The sequence below is a fragment of the Eriocheir sinensis genome, chromosome 3 (assembly GCF_024679095.1).
Source record: "Eriocheir sinensis breed Jianghai 21 chromosome 3, ASM2467909v1, whole genome shotgun sequence".
Classification (NCBI taxonomy): domain Eukaryota; kingdom Metazoa; phylum Arthropoda; class Malacostraca; order Decapoda; family Varunidae; genus Eriocheir; species Eriocheir sinensis.
The window spans coordinates 26,865,518-26,880,171 of NC_066511.1; the positions used below are offsets into that span (position 1 = coordinate 26,865,518).

The 14,654-nt window shown below is 43.9% G+C and overlaps 1 long non-coding RNA gene across 1 annotated transcript in view; it reads left to right on the plus strand.

Annotated features, from left to right (window-relative positions):
• The window catches only part of LOC127007354 (uncharacterized), a 240,098-nt gene that overhangs the window by 37,874 nt on the left and 187,570 nt on the right, over positions 1–14,654 (plus strand). Inside the window, exon 2 of the long non-coding RNA XR_007760204.1 lies at positions 2,697–2,772. This is a non-coding gene — a long non-coding RNA (uncharacterized LOC127007354). The remainder of the gene's footprint in view (positions 1–2,696; positions 2,773–14,654) is intronic.

The following is a 14,654-nucleotide window of genomic DNA, read 5'->3' on the forward strand; positions in this document are numbered from 1 at the left end:
TTAATGTTGGTTAGTGGACTTTAAATTTACAATATATGTCTTCCCTCAACCCCTACTGCTACAGCAAACCATATCACTGAACGGGCACTTTGTAGGAAAGGGGATGATGACACTTAAGTAAAGAAAACGGAATAGGCGTCTTAATTTCCTCAAGCAATAGTCTCGGTGACACGTAATTTGCCGAACACGGAAAGAGAGTGTGGAGGGAACGGGAGGATGAGCCGCGTTGAGGAGAAGGTGCGGTGGGCGTGGCGCTAGTGCTGGGGTGGGCCGAGGGTGGGTGGCTGGGTGGGATGGGCTGAAGGCCACTGCAGGCGAAGAGGAGGTGAAGGACGGGAACTGAAAGAGGATAAGTTGCCGTGGGAGAGAGAGAGAGAGAGAGAGAGAGAGAGAGAGAGAGAGAGAGAGAGAGAGAGAGAGAGAGAGAGAGAGAGAGAGAGAGAGAGAGAGAGAGAGAGAGAGAGAGATCACGAGTAAAGTATGTTAGTGTTTTGAGTGAAAGACATTTCCTTGGCGTTTTCTATCTCAGCATTTCCTGCCTGAATAAGTGAATACATATAATGGTATATAAATAAGAATACAAATAGATGCGTGATGTTAACAGATGGGTACGTACAGGAGGATATCGATGCATAGGTTCATGGCGCCACTATAAACACTATAAACAATACGGGCTGGAGCCGACTACCATCCAAGCAAGCCTATTGGTGCTTTTAGGCGTAGACGTAAAAAAAAAAAAATTTGCGAGATACAGACAAACAAATAAATAGATGGTAAATAGGCAAAAAAGGTAAGCGATAAAGATATATTCATACCTGGCTATACAAAGGCGTATCAGGGTCGCAATATAGAGAAGATGTGGCAGAGACATCCCGAGCCGGAGGAGGAAGGAGGGAGCCGCGCGCTGGACAAAGAAGTAATAAAGCTGGAAACATATCCGTGGTGGGCCGCCGTACACACACACACACACACACACACACACACACACACACACACTACCACACACACACACACACACACACACACACAGCGGCTCGGTTGGGGTGCCCCGCTCGGCCATTCTTTGATAGAACAGGAGAATTACGAGAGGGTAGAATTGAAAGTATGATTGCCCGGTAATGATCCTGTCACATCCACCGCCATCGTATATCATCGTGGGGTTTGTGAGGCAAAGAGGGAGGAGAGAGAGAGAGAGAGAGAGAGAGAGAGAGAGAGTTTTTGGGTGTGGGTGCGTTAGGACCCTTGATAGAACGGCATCCTCAAGAGTGTTTTAGCTTATGGGTGTCATGTTTTTTTTTTTGTTGTTGTTTTTGTGACAAGTATAACTATCCAGAACACACAAACACACACACACACAAAAAAAAATCGGTGTAGGGATTACAGACAGGTATACAGCTGGGATCTTTATGTCCGCCATTATTGAATAACCGAATTTCGTGAAAATACTGAAATGATATAAATTCGATGTATATCATAACGTGTATGTACTAATCCTACTACTACAACAACTACTACTACTACTACTACTACTACTACTACTACTACTACTGTTATTGTTGTTGTTGTTATTACCGTTATTATCATTATTATTATTATTATTATTATTATTATTATTATTATTATTATTATTATTATTATTATTATTATTGATTATATCTCAGCCAGGACTCGAACCACAGCCGTTGCGCACACTGCCTTCTCTGCTACCTGTTTTTCTTTGGCCTCTATGCCATGAAACCAATGCCGGTGCTTGATTAAAGGCGCAGTCACCTCTCTACCGGGTTGAGGGGTGAGAGATGAGAGACAGGGTGGGTCTCTCACTTTTAACCTTCGTGTACGGAGGAGGTAGTCTCTCTCTCTCTCTCTCTCTCTCTCTCTCTCTCTCTCTCTCTCTCTCTCTCTCTCTCTCTCTCTCTCTCATTAAATACATAAGGCACCAGTAATTAATTTCCTTTTCATTCCAAGCCAGTGCAACATATTATCCAAACATTAGACACACCTTCTGCCACAAGAACGAAATGCAGAGGCTGAAGTTTAACAGATGAAATTGTCTTTCTATCTCTTCCTGAAACCCCAGATTTGGACTCGCTGCTGTAATGATTGATGATGGTTGCTTGGGAGTTGAGTCTGAATAAAGTGAGAAGGAGAAAGTGAGGGGGAAGAGGAAGGGTTCAGATGACACTCAGATTGGCTTGGGGCTGATAAATGTGAGGGTTCGTTTTGACGTATCTTCATTGCTCAAAACTGGATTATTATAAACTGCATTTTGTGTTTTCCTAACGTTGTCATTGTAATTTTTAGTCAGTGTTGTCTTTTTTGTTATTGTTTTATTATCGCTGTGGGTCTTGCTGTTGGAAATACTTTAGTTGTTTGAGCTGCTGCTGCTGCTTGTGGGGGGGGGGAGGGGGGGGGCTACAATTGCTGTTCGTTTCACCTTTTGCCTTGACCTTCATCGTCGCAGCTTCCACCATCATCATTTTCATCATCGTTATTATCTTCATAATCATTAATCATCTTTTAAACATTCCCAAAGTGACTTTAAGGAGAAGATATTTTTTTGTAGTATAACTGTGTGTGTGTGTGTGTGTGTGTGTGTGTGTGTGTGTGTGTGTGTGTGTGTGTGTGTGTGTGTGTGTGAGCGCGCGTGATGAGAGGTATTCAATCATTATTTTTTTTTATTTGTTTACTATTCACAGAGATGCAGCAACCAGTGTAAGTAGCGCTGCCAAGGGAGCCATCGTCCAGGCGCGTCGCCGTCCTGGCATCCTGAGCGTAAGTTGACCTTTCTTTTGGTATCTGGCATATATCTGGACATGCTTCAACACGAATGTCTGTCATGTTTTGATTTGGTTTTAAAGAGCAAATTAGACGAAACAACTAAAGTCCTCCGTGTTGGCTTGAAAAGAAATTGTAAAAGAGAAGTAATTAATCATAAAAAAAAACAATTACAAACATTGGAAAGAAGTAAGCTGCAAGGGAAAAACAACAACGAAAGATTTGAAAACCTGAATGAAAGAATGAAAAAGGAAAGGAGCAAGAATGGAAAGAAGGGTGAAGAAAGGAAAAAACGAAGATAGCAAAGGAGTATGAACGTTTATAGGAGACATAAAGATGTGAAAAATTATACAAGTAAGAAATGATGAAGGAAATGAAGGAAAAGCAAACAAAAAGAAATTAAAGGGAAAAAAAAGAAGGGTAGCAGTGATGGTTGTGAATAAGAGTGAGAAGGACAGAGAAAGGGACAGAGACAGAGGCAGACAGACAGACAGAGAGAGAGAGAGAGAGAGAGACAGGGAGAATTATGGGAGTTGGCGTAGGTTCTGCGAGGAGTGATTTAGTGGCTGGCCGGCCGATGGGGATGAGCAGATGGTGTCTCTGTATGAGAGGCTCCAAGAGATACCTTCTTAGCCGTACAACACCCTTACAACTACTTCTTGGCCTAGGTTATCAATCAACAAGGGCATAACCGAATTGCGCGTCGCCTCGCCAAACTCAGGGGATCCTTCGGGCATGTTTTCAAATAGGCCTCCTTCCCATTCCATGTACCTCATGCCAGGATCTTTCGATTTGCTTAATCGCTAACTCTGTAGGCGTCCTCTCGGCCTCTTCCACTCCTCTCCGCTCTTGCAGAACTACCCCTGTGAGAAGGACCGGCTTCTAGAAACGTGCCGCATGCCTGTATAGCCGGAGTTGGTGTTTATGGTCTATGCAGGTAGCTGGCCTCAAATTAGTCTCACGGAGTAATCGCCTGTTTGACACGGTTATTCCAGCGATATCCCATGATTTTGGGTATGCACTTATTTCCAAAGCCATCAATCCGCCTCTTCAAGTCACTGTTCAATGTCCATGTCCATGTGTATTCAATGCCCATAACACACACACACACACACAGAAAACACACACAGAAAACACACACACTCACACATACAAAACACACACATACACACACACACACACACACACATACACACACACATACACACACACACACACACACACACACACACACACAGAGAGAGAGAACGCACAATAAAACACATATACACAATTACTGAATTAATTAGTTTTATACGTATTGATTTAGATAATAAATTATTGTCAAATGTATATTGACGGACTAATTGGTCTAGACAGTATATTCTTGCTATTGTTTATATTGCTACAATTATTGTTGTTCTTATTTATATTATCATTTTTATAATTATTGTTATTATTCTCATTTTTATTTATGTTATCATTATTAGCATTTTTATTAATACGTATTGCTCTATTACTCTTATTGCTAATATTGCTATTATTTTGTTTAACTGTCATCGAAAAAACAGCTGCAGCAGAAGCAACAGCAGTAACAGTAGTATTAGTAGTAGTAGAAGTAATAGTAGTAGAAGTAATAGTAGAAGTAGTAGTAGTAGTAGTAGCATTATTATTATTATTATTATTATTATTATTATTATTATTATTATTATTATTATTATTATTATTATTATTATTATTATTATTATTATTATTATTATTATTATTATTATTATTAATAGTAGTAGTAGTAGTACTAGTAGTAGTAGTAGTAGTAGTAGTACAAGTAATAGTAGTAATAGCAGTAGTAGTAGTAGTAGTGGTAGAAGAAGTAGTAGTAGTAGTACAATTAATAGTAGTAGTTGCATTAGTAGTAGTAGTAGTGGTAGTGGTAGCTGTAATAGAGTAGTTATAGTAATGTTAATAGTAGTGGTGGTAGTTCATGCTAAAAAGCCTTGGTTCAATAACGCTTGTTCTCGCGCTATCAAAAATAGGGGGGCAGCTCACAAAAGGTACCAGAGCCTCGCACTCCTGATAATCACGATATTTACATTTCCGCCCGGAATCGTGCCATACCTCTTCTTCGACTCACCAAAAACACTTTCATCAGTAGAATATGCCACAACCTTGATTTTCTAATTCTTCCAGAGACAACTCTTTGCTTTCTAAACTACCCTCCTACGGATTCTATCCTTCTCTCTGTACCTTTATCTCCAGTTTCCTTTCCTGCCATTCTGTCTCTGCTGTGGTAGACGGTCACTGTTCTTCCCCTAAACCTATCAATAGTGGTGTCCCGTAGGGCTCTGTCCTGTCTCCCACTCTCTTTCTGATATTCATTAATGATCTTTCCACAACAAACTGTCCTATCCACACGTATGCCGATGACTTTACTTTGCATTATTCCACTTCTTTCAAGAGAAGACCTTCCTTTTAGGAATTACAAGACTCCAGACTGGATGCTGCAGAACGCTTAACCTCAGACCTTGCTATCATTTCCGACTGGGGCAGAAGGAACCTGGTGTCCTTCAACGTCTCCAAAACTCAATTTCTCTACCTATCAACTCGACATAATCTTCCAAACATCTATCCCCTATCTTTCAACAACACTCAGCTGTCACCTTCTTCTACACTAAACATCATCGGTCTATCCTTAACTTAAAATCTCGACTGGAAACTTCACATCTCTTCTCTCACTAAATCAGCTTCCTCGAGGTTGGCCGTTCTGTATCTTCTCCGCCAGTTCTTTTCCCCTGCACAGTTGCTATCCATACACAAGGGCTTTCCTTGTCCGCAACGTGTGGAATATGCATCTCACGTGTGGGGGCGCTCACACATTGCACATAAGCAGTAAATACTACCAACAAACTGATCGGATTTATTGGTCGTATATTTGAACACAAATCAGAAAAAGTAATATTGACACTGTACAATTCGTTAGTTCTCCCACATCTTGAGTATTGCGTTCAGTTTTGGTCTCCCTATTACAGAAAAGATGCAGATAAACTCGAGAGGGCGCAGCGTCGAGCTTCTAAAATGATCCCTAGACTGCGAAACAAACCGTACGAAGACAGACTTAAAGAACTTAACTTATTCAGCCTATCAAAGCGCAGGCTAAGAGGTGACCTTATAGATGTGTTTAAAATTTTCAAGGGATTCGATAATGTTAATGTTCATGATTATTTTACAGTCTCTTAATCAAGTATAACAAGAAACAATGGATACAAAATAACGAAGAAGCGTTTCAACTCAAATTAATCAAAACACTTCTTCTTCAACCGTGTCATCAATGTATGGAATGGTCCGCCTCGAAACGTCGTCGAAAGCGAATCTATTTGCACGTCCAAAAAACGACTAGACAAATATTTAGAAGCTAACCCGAACATCAGCTATTTTGCTCCGGTCTAACAAAAGTAGTGTTAGCTTAGTTGTCGTGTATGATCTTCCTTCTGTCCATGTAAAATTCCATTGTAGTTTTTCTATACTACATGGTGGGAGGGGAGGAGCCTTCGTCTTTGCTGTCCTGTGTGTCTGACTCGTAGATTAGAGTAGATGGTAGCAACAACAAACAGCCTGGTTAGGACCAAGAGATCTGCTGCTTTTTGCTTTTCCTTTGTACTCCTCCTCCTCCTCCTCCTTTCATCTTCCTCCTTCTCCTGCCATTCCTTTGTATCCGTCCCTTCCTTTTCCATCCCCCTCTTTCGCATTCGTCTCTTCCTTTTTTCCCTTTCTACACCGCATCTCGCTCTTTTCACACACGTCTCTTTTTTTTCTGTTTCAAAACAAAAATTCTATTCCGGATCCTTTTCACGACGCCTGGAATCAAATCAGGAAGGCTCGGACATGCTTTGCCTCTCGCGTCTCCTCCCAGCTGACCGCCCACCTCTATTATTCTCGCCTCCTCCCGCTGCCCCCAGCCCCGCCCTGCCCACCTCTCCCCCTTCCACTCCTCACTCCCCCCTCTTCCCCCACCGTCGCCACTACCACAGCCACTACTACGAACACCGCCACACCACTCGATACCTTCCTTCCCGGATGATTTTCTCTCTCTCTCTCTCTCTCTCTCTCTCTCTCTCTCTCTCTGAATCTATGACAAAGAAAGGTGCAGAGTTCTTTTCCTTATTATGTAATGGATATTAGGTTACAGAAGAGGACAAAGAGTGAAAAGAGGAGACACATGCGGACGACAGTATCTTGAAACGTAATAGTAATAGTAATATTAGAATGAGTAAAAGAAAGAAAGGGAGGAAAAAAAAAGAACAAAAGAAAAAAAACAGAAAGGAAAAGGAAGAAACAAAGAAAGTAACAAAGGAAGAAAGAAAGAAAGATAGGAAGGAAGGAAGAAAGAAAAGAAAGAAAAGAAGGAAAAAATTAAAGAACGAGAAGCCATCATCATTCCCGAAATTTCCAAAGAACAAGTGATGAGGTTACTTCTCGGAATACCTAGCTTATGTTTCAGGTCCTGGTGCAGTCGGCGACGATGCTCTGATGCCTGCCTGTGTTAATGAGACAGGTCTGTGCCGTCCGTGGCGTAGCAATCCTGTGGAGGGCAGAGGCCTTTCCATGGGGAGGAAATAATGATCCCCGGACTTGAATATGATATGGAGGAACGTGAAAGGGAGACGGGGCACGGAGGGAAATGGAGAGAAAAGGAGGGCAGGAGGGCCGTGAGTATTTTATAAGGACGGATTAACAATGGAAAGTGAAGAGAATGGAGCGTAATGGGAGTTATATGGTGGGAAATAATATTGATGATGCAATTGAAGGATAAAGGATACAGATAAAAATGGTGGATAAGGATGTCTATGATTATGAGGAGTAAATAGATGCATTGTCAATTAAGGCCTTCACTCATTAGTAACAGTCAGTTGGATAAGATACAGATTTACAATAACGAGGTATTTACAGTGATGTCGGTGCATGGAGCGGTGTGGAAGTTTGTTCTGAAGCAAATAAAAAGGTGGTATTATTTGAGGTATTCACGTAGGCACTGAAAACCGGTAGAGATAAGTTGAATTTCCAGGAGAAAAGACTGTTGAAGATTATATATAACTATGATTTTCGCTGGTAAACACATTGTACTTTTAGGAACCTGCCGTGCGATGTTATGAAGTTCTACTGTGTCTAAGAGAATGTGCTGTAGTGACGTGGTTGCTAGGAAGAGAACTCCGATCCAAGCAGAGTGGAAGATGCGCTAGGGGATCTGTGGTGATTAAAGAAGATAAAATGGACGATTGGACGAGAGTGGCGGGAAGGTGTTAGGAAAGTTACGTAACAGGGATACCGGAAGTACGTCTAGAGAGAGAGAGAGAGAGAGAGAGAGAGAGAGAGAGAGAGAGAGAGAGAGCAGCGAAGAATCCTTCAAATCAAAACAAAAGAGAAGATAAGGAAACAAAAAGAAGGAGAGGAGAGCCGTTGAAGAGGAAGCGGAAGGGACAGAAAAGGAGAGATAATGAGAACAGGAGAAACGATAGTAGTAAAAAAAAAATAGGGGGAGACGAGAGAGAGAGAAAAAGAAAGGAGGAGAGGAGGGAAGAAGCATGTGGCGAGGAAAGGAGACCTGCTCTTGCCCACCCAATTATGCATGATGCCGTCTTCTGTCCCTCCTCCTCCTCCTCCTCCTCCTCCTCAGCGCGCCTCGCCTTCAGACATTGGCGCCACCGAGAAAAGAAAACGCCTCTGTTGAGATTTCTATTTTGTCACCTTTGTGTGTGTGTGTGTGTGTGTGTGTGTGTGTGTGTGTGTGTGTGTGTGTGTGTGTGTGTTGTTTTGCTAATGGAGTCCACGGCTCTTTTCACCCAATCATATTTAGCTCATCGATTTTTCTTGCTTTCGTTACTTTTTTTTCTCCCAGACCAAGCTTGTTTCCCCCCCCCCCTTTCCCCATCTCTCTATCTGTGCTGTGAATATAAATCTGCCTCAAAAAAAGCACATGGCCATTATGCAAATTCTTAATGGATCGTCAAATTGGTCGTAAATGATGAAACAAAAAAAAAATATGTAAACGCAATGCTTCCTCCCCAACCCTTGATGATAGATGAGTTTTTTTTTCTGTGTATGCATTTAAATATGTGTATGTAATGTGGGTGTGCACTGGTATAAAAAAAAAAGATATACATTTGTCAACATGTCACTATCAAGTTCATATGTATTAGTTCTTTGGCTCCCCTCCTTCCCTCCAATCATCCCTCCTTCCCTCCAATCATCCCTCCTTCCCTCCAATCATCCCTCCTTCCCTTCATCGTCTGTCTTTTGTTCTCTCTCTCTTCTCTCTCGTCTTCGGTGTCTCATTTCTTCCCTTGTGTTTGTTCTCTTTCTTCTTCTCTCCAGGACCCGGAACTCACCTCAGGCTCCGCTGGCTCTTATTTATTTCTCTCTCTCTCTCTCTCTCTCTCTCTCTCTCTCTCTCTCTCTCTCTCTCTCTCTCGCGATAAGGAGGTAGGAACAATGACATACAGGCTTAGATGGCACCGGAGTCACTTCCCAGGTAAACAGACCCGCTATTCACTTCTTCCATAATACAAAACATTCCTAACGGTAAAATTGCCAAAGCATGTCCCTCTATTTTTCCCCCTTCATCCAGCCGTCCGATTTTTTCCTTTCCCATTCAGCTTCGTCCATATTTCACATCCGTCCCTTTCAACGCGCAAAACATTTACCTCTATTTTTACTCTGATCCTGCCTGTCGTCCGTCTTTTTCACCCATCGCCTTGCTCCGTCAGCCCATCCCTCCCCGCGCGCTAGCCTCCTTTGTATGTCGGACTTCAACCCTTGCAAAGTTCCGCCTTTTTCACGGAGTCCTTTGCCGAGAGTCCTTTGCGGGGAGAAGCCTAAGTCCTGGGGAAGGCGCGGAGCATCGGATGGACGGGCGGGAGAGGCGTAAGAAAGGAGAGAGGAAAAATAAGGATGGAGACGGAGAGAAAGAGGGACAGAGAAAAAGCCGATGGTGTTGGAAGAAATTTCATCGTGGTGGGTGTGTGGTGTACCGAGGACACGGGACACCAGACGTGCCCGGCATTGTGATGGTGCGGGAGGGAGGGAAGGAGGGGAGGGAGGGAGGATGAGGTACGAAGGGAAACAGAGAGGAAAGGAAGGCGGGAAGACCGTGAGTATTTTGTAAGAACGAATGGACAAAGGAGAGGAAAGAGCGTGGAACTTAGCGAAAAAAAGATTTATAGACATATCTGTGTGTGTGTGTGTGTGTGTGTGTGTGTGTGTGTGTGTGTGTGTGTGTGTGTGTGTGTGTGTGTGTGTAATAGTGCGGGTTTTTTTTTTTGTGTGTGTGTGTGTGTATAGGAGACAAATATTACCTAACGCAAGAGACCTATCTCCATAAAAGAAAACATTTTAAGAAGCAAGAAATGCCAGAAAAGAAGCGCGGAACCATACCGAACCTGAAACAGTGCGACGAATAACAAATAATAGCCGCCATTGGACGAGAGAGAAAAGAGAGGATAAGAAAAAACAGAGACATGACACAAAAGAAGACGTGAGAGATTGAGGGGATGCGGCAGAGGGAAGGAAGCGCTGGCAGAAAGGAGAGAGACGAGATACGAAGAGGTAGAAGAGGAGGGTGGAAAGGAGGACGAGGAAGAAGAGAGGGCGGAGAAGGTGAGCCGATGAAGGTAATCCAGCGATAATTTCCGCGCGTGGCATAAACCTCGGTAATGATGGTAATTTTGGAGACACTCGCACTAAATCAGGCGTGCGCATCTAAAATAATGAGAAGGATTAAGTTTGCCGCCTCCCCTGAGGTCACGCCGCCCCGAGCACACGCCGAGGTGCTTCCTGCCACCCTGGGACACAAAAGATGACACGGAGCCATGAGAAAGTTACTGATTCGCAGGGGAACACGAGGAACCTCTAGAAAGCTTAACTGAGCTTTCTGCCGGGCACGGGAAGCAGCAAGCTCAGTCACAGTAGACAAAATCAAAATCTATATATATATATATATATATATATATATATATATATATATATATATATATATATATATATATATATATATATATTCTTAGATATAAATATATTTTATTAACTCTCGGAGTCACCTCACAGACTCCTGACAACAGTGGGCAAGCATAATTCAGCATATGTGTTGCAAAAGAAAAATGGATATATTATATAGTGATTCATAGATAGAAACAGATATTTCATTGACTCTTGCAGTTACCTCACAGACTCTTGACATGAGTGGCCCAACATAATTCATCAAATGTATGTTACAAAGGAAAACAGGAATTGCTAAGAACAAAACTAAACTCAATGAACATGACCTGTCCCTCACGCCTGTACCCCCGCGGCCCTGGGCGGGTCCTCGCGGTCTCAAGGAAAGGAAACTGGGCCCAAGATTTTCCACAGACGCAAGGATTCGGTACTCAGGAAAAAACACAGGGACGGGGAATTGCGATAACCCGGACGCCTCACTCCGCTCACCTCCGTGCTCGAGAGGAGGGATTTTTCTCACCAAAGGCGCGGCGGCGTTAAAAGACACAAAGTTGAGCGAAGCGGCAAAAAGCAGCTTACTGGATGTACCTCATGCTGCCAAAGGTCTGAATAAGTCCTTGTGTTACGTTAGCTCCATCGTGTGTGTGTGTGTGTGTGTGTGTGTGTGTGACTTTTTAAAATACACAGAATTACTCCCCTAGGTAACAGTCTATCACTCGAAAATAAAGAAGGAACTCTCAAACATGCCTTCTGCTGACAACGCCACTGCTCTTGCCTCTTAACCACTAAACGTGTAGAATAATGAACGCCTTTAAAGTCACTCTAAATTTACTCTCCCACCAGCCAGCGTAAAGAGGGAGTAGTGGAGTTTAGCGGTGGTTTGGGGAAGCACCGCCCACACAACATCCCCTTAGCCCCAAACCACCATGTTACCAGCCACACACAGACTTGTTTATACGCACGTGTTCCCAGGCCGTAATATTCCATGCAGGACTTTCAACACCTCATTAAGGCAGTCTCGGGCAGGTGGTAATTATGCAGGTGTGTGAGGGCCGACACCTGTCTGGCGGAGCGTCCCTAGAGGCCCTCTGGCTGCACTTATGGCAGCGGCAACACACCTGCGGCCGAGGCTACACGCAAAACATATTTCATACCGGAAAGAAAACCACCATTGACTTGCAGCTCCACCACCGCGCGCCGCTCGCTGCACCTGCCACACTTGTCGTTCCCGGAGCTTCTCTCGCACGTCATCCTTAAATCCTTATGCCTCTGAACCCTTATTTTAATGCCACATCCAGGCTCACTTCAGTCTCAAAACGCTTCGTCTTCGATCGCGCCTCCGACGCCCTGCCGCCCTGCCTTCCCTGCCTCAAGTGATCTCCAAGCCTGCCTCACCTGCCGCACCTGAGTCCCGGACGTTCCCTGCCTTGTCCTCCGCGGGGAACCACCAGCCAGGTTGTCGACTAAATGAAGCCAATTTTCCCCCTTCGCGACAGCGCCTGTAATGACCTCAGCGTCGGGTGCGCCAAGAATTGAATAGTTCTGGAGATGAGGGGACGGGGCTGAGATTTACATACGGGACACTGCAGCAGGTTTACTATAGAGGAATTTACGGCTTTCATAGTGGGATTACCGCCCCTGCTTGCATCGCTGGTTAGTCCTGTGTTGGTGCAGCCTCGGTTTCCCTCCCTCCCTCTCCTGCCTTGTTGTCGCATGCTCCTTTCAAGGTCTCGCTGGTGTCTATTTGTCAGTCCGAATCCCGCCACGATGTCTTGTATAATTACCGCTTTTTCCTTTGCGTCACGCGAGAGAACTTTACCTCATCATTATTATTATTGCTAGGCCCGATCCACGCTTTTATCTCTCCGTCACTGGGTGTGCAGCCGCCCCGCCTTTCCTTCCTTGACGGACAGCGTGAGCGCCTCGCGGTCCGCAGCGGCGTCGTGTCTGGTTATCCGCACCTTCGTACCTGAAAATGTCGATGTGGGTTTTTGCCTCTTACCGTCAGGTGTTATGGAATTGGTTGCGCAACGACGATATATAAAATGTATCGTAATAAGTATGTATTATAGGTATAGGTATATTTAGCAACATACATACATAAAAGTTATTTGATACATATTCTCTCATTAATATCCATATTAGAGATTGACAAACCTACGCTATCTGTATATTTGATTCTCTCTCTCTCTCTCTCTCTCTCTCTCTCTCTCTCTCTCTCTCTCTCTCTCTCTCTCTCTCTCTCTCTCTCTCTCTCTCTCTCTCTCTCTCTCTCTCTCTCTCTCTCTCTCTCTCTCTCTCTCTCTCTCTCTCTCTCTCTCTCTCTCTCTCTCTCTCTCTCTCTCTCTCTCTCTCAACTCTCTCTCGTACGTAAGACAATGTAAGAGCTAAGACTTACCTCAATATCCCTAAAGTGTTTAATATCCGGTGTCTACAGTTCTCTCCAGCTGATAAACTCTCCTCCTCCCTACCCCTCCTCTAGTGAGCCCTTCCTCCCTCTCCCGCTTTCCTCCGGTACTTTCGCTAAGCCTAACTTCTTTTAACACCCTTCCAAGAGACAACACCAACGAGCGTTAATAAACCAACTTTGCCTGTTCCTCGCTGGCGTGAAGTCCTCAGGATGGTAAGAACGTGCTCCGAACATGCAGGTATCTTCTCCATATTGAGGTGTGTGTGTGTGTGTGTGTGTGTGTGTGTGTGTGTGTGTGTGTGTGTGTTTTCGTTACTCTGCATCCAGTTTCGCTTTCCAGAGATGATTCAATAGAGGATGTTTTGTGCGTATTTTTATGATAGTCAATAGGCTGTTCACACACACACACACACACACACACACACACACACACACACACACATACAATAAGACATATAAATACAGTCTGGCCACTCTTTTTTCCTCTACATTCGTCTCGTCTACTCTCCCCTTTCTTCTGCTCCTCCCTTCCTGTTCCTACTCTAGCTCCTCACCTCTCATATTTTCTCCTCTTTTTTTTAATTTCTCTGTTAACATTCACTAGTTTCTCTCCTCTCCTTACATCTCTCATATTCTACTCCTTTACTAATATTTGTTTCTACCTGACCTTCCTCATCGCTTCGTCTCGGGTCTGCGTGATAATTCCAGCTCAGGGGTAACTGGCCTCTATACATTCCCGGAGTCAGCGGGCCTGTGATCAGCGTGCAGGCCGTCCGTGATCCCAGGCCGTAAGCTGCCCCGCGCCGCCTTGTGTGTTGTCGCCTCATTAGCACGGCACCACCTCCCCTGCAGCCGCCGACGCTACACCTACTGCTACCCCGAAGCTTTATTGTTAGTGAGTTAGTTTGGTCTTTGGTTAGTCCATATATCTTCATGCGATGTCGTGATCTATACCCATCGTATTCCCGTGTTTTCTCGCTGTTATTTCTAGATCGGTTCAATTGTATTTAACTCACAGGAATTGTCTCTTAACGTGGCAAAGACTCACTACTGGATCTCTTTTTTATTTTACTTAGCAGGCATCGTTGTTTTAGAGGTATGCTGTACCCCTCATGCCCTCTGTTGATTCTGGTATCATCCTTCGGTTATCAAAAATGTAAATCCAATCTACTTCCGCCTTCTCCACCGCCAGTCTGCTGTAGTGATTCGTTGTTGTTGTTCCGAGGGTTTGTTTGTCTTTGTGCTGTTTGGGAGGAAGAAAGACCAGCTGTCGGTCTTTTGAAAGGTTATTGCCGTGATGCGAGTGATTGGCTCCTTGGGTCCTGAAAACAATAGTGTCCGGCTAGCTCTTTCCTATTTAGTCAACACACACACACACACACACACACACACACACGTTATTAATTTCCTCTATATTACCGTCAACGTGTTTCATAGAATTTTACCTCTATCTTCAGACACCACTGTTATAACGTCTTTCCTTTCATTTGTTTCTTAGGTATAGACA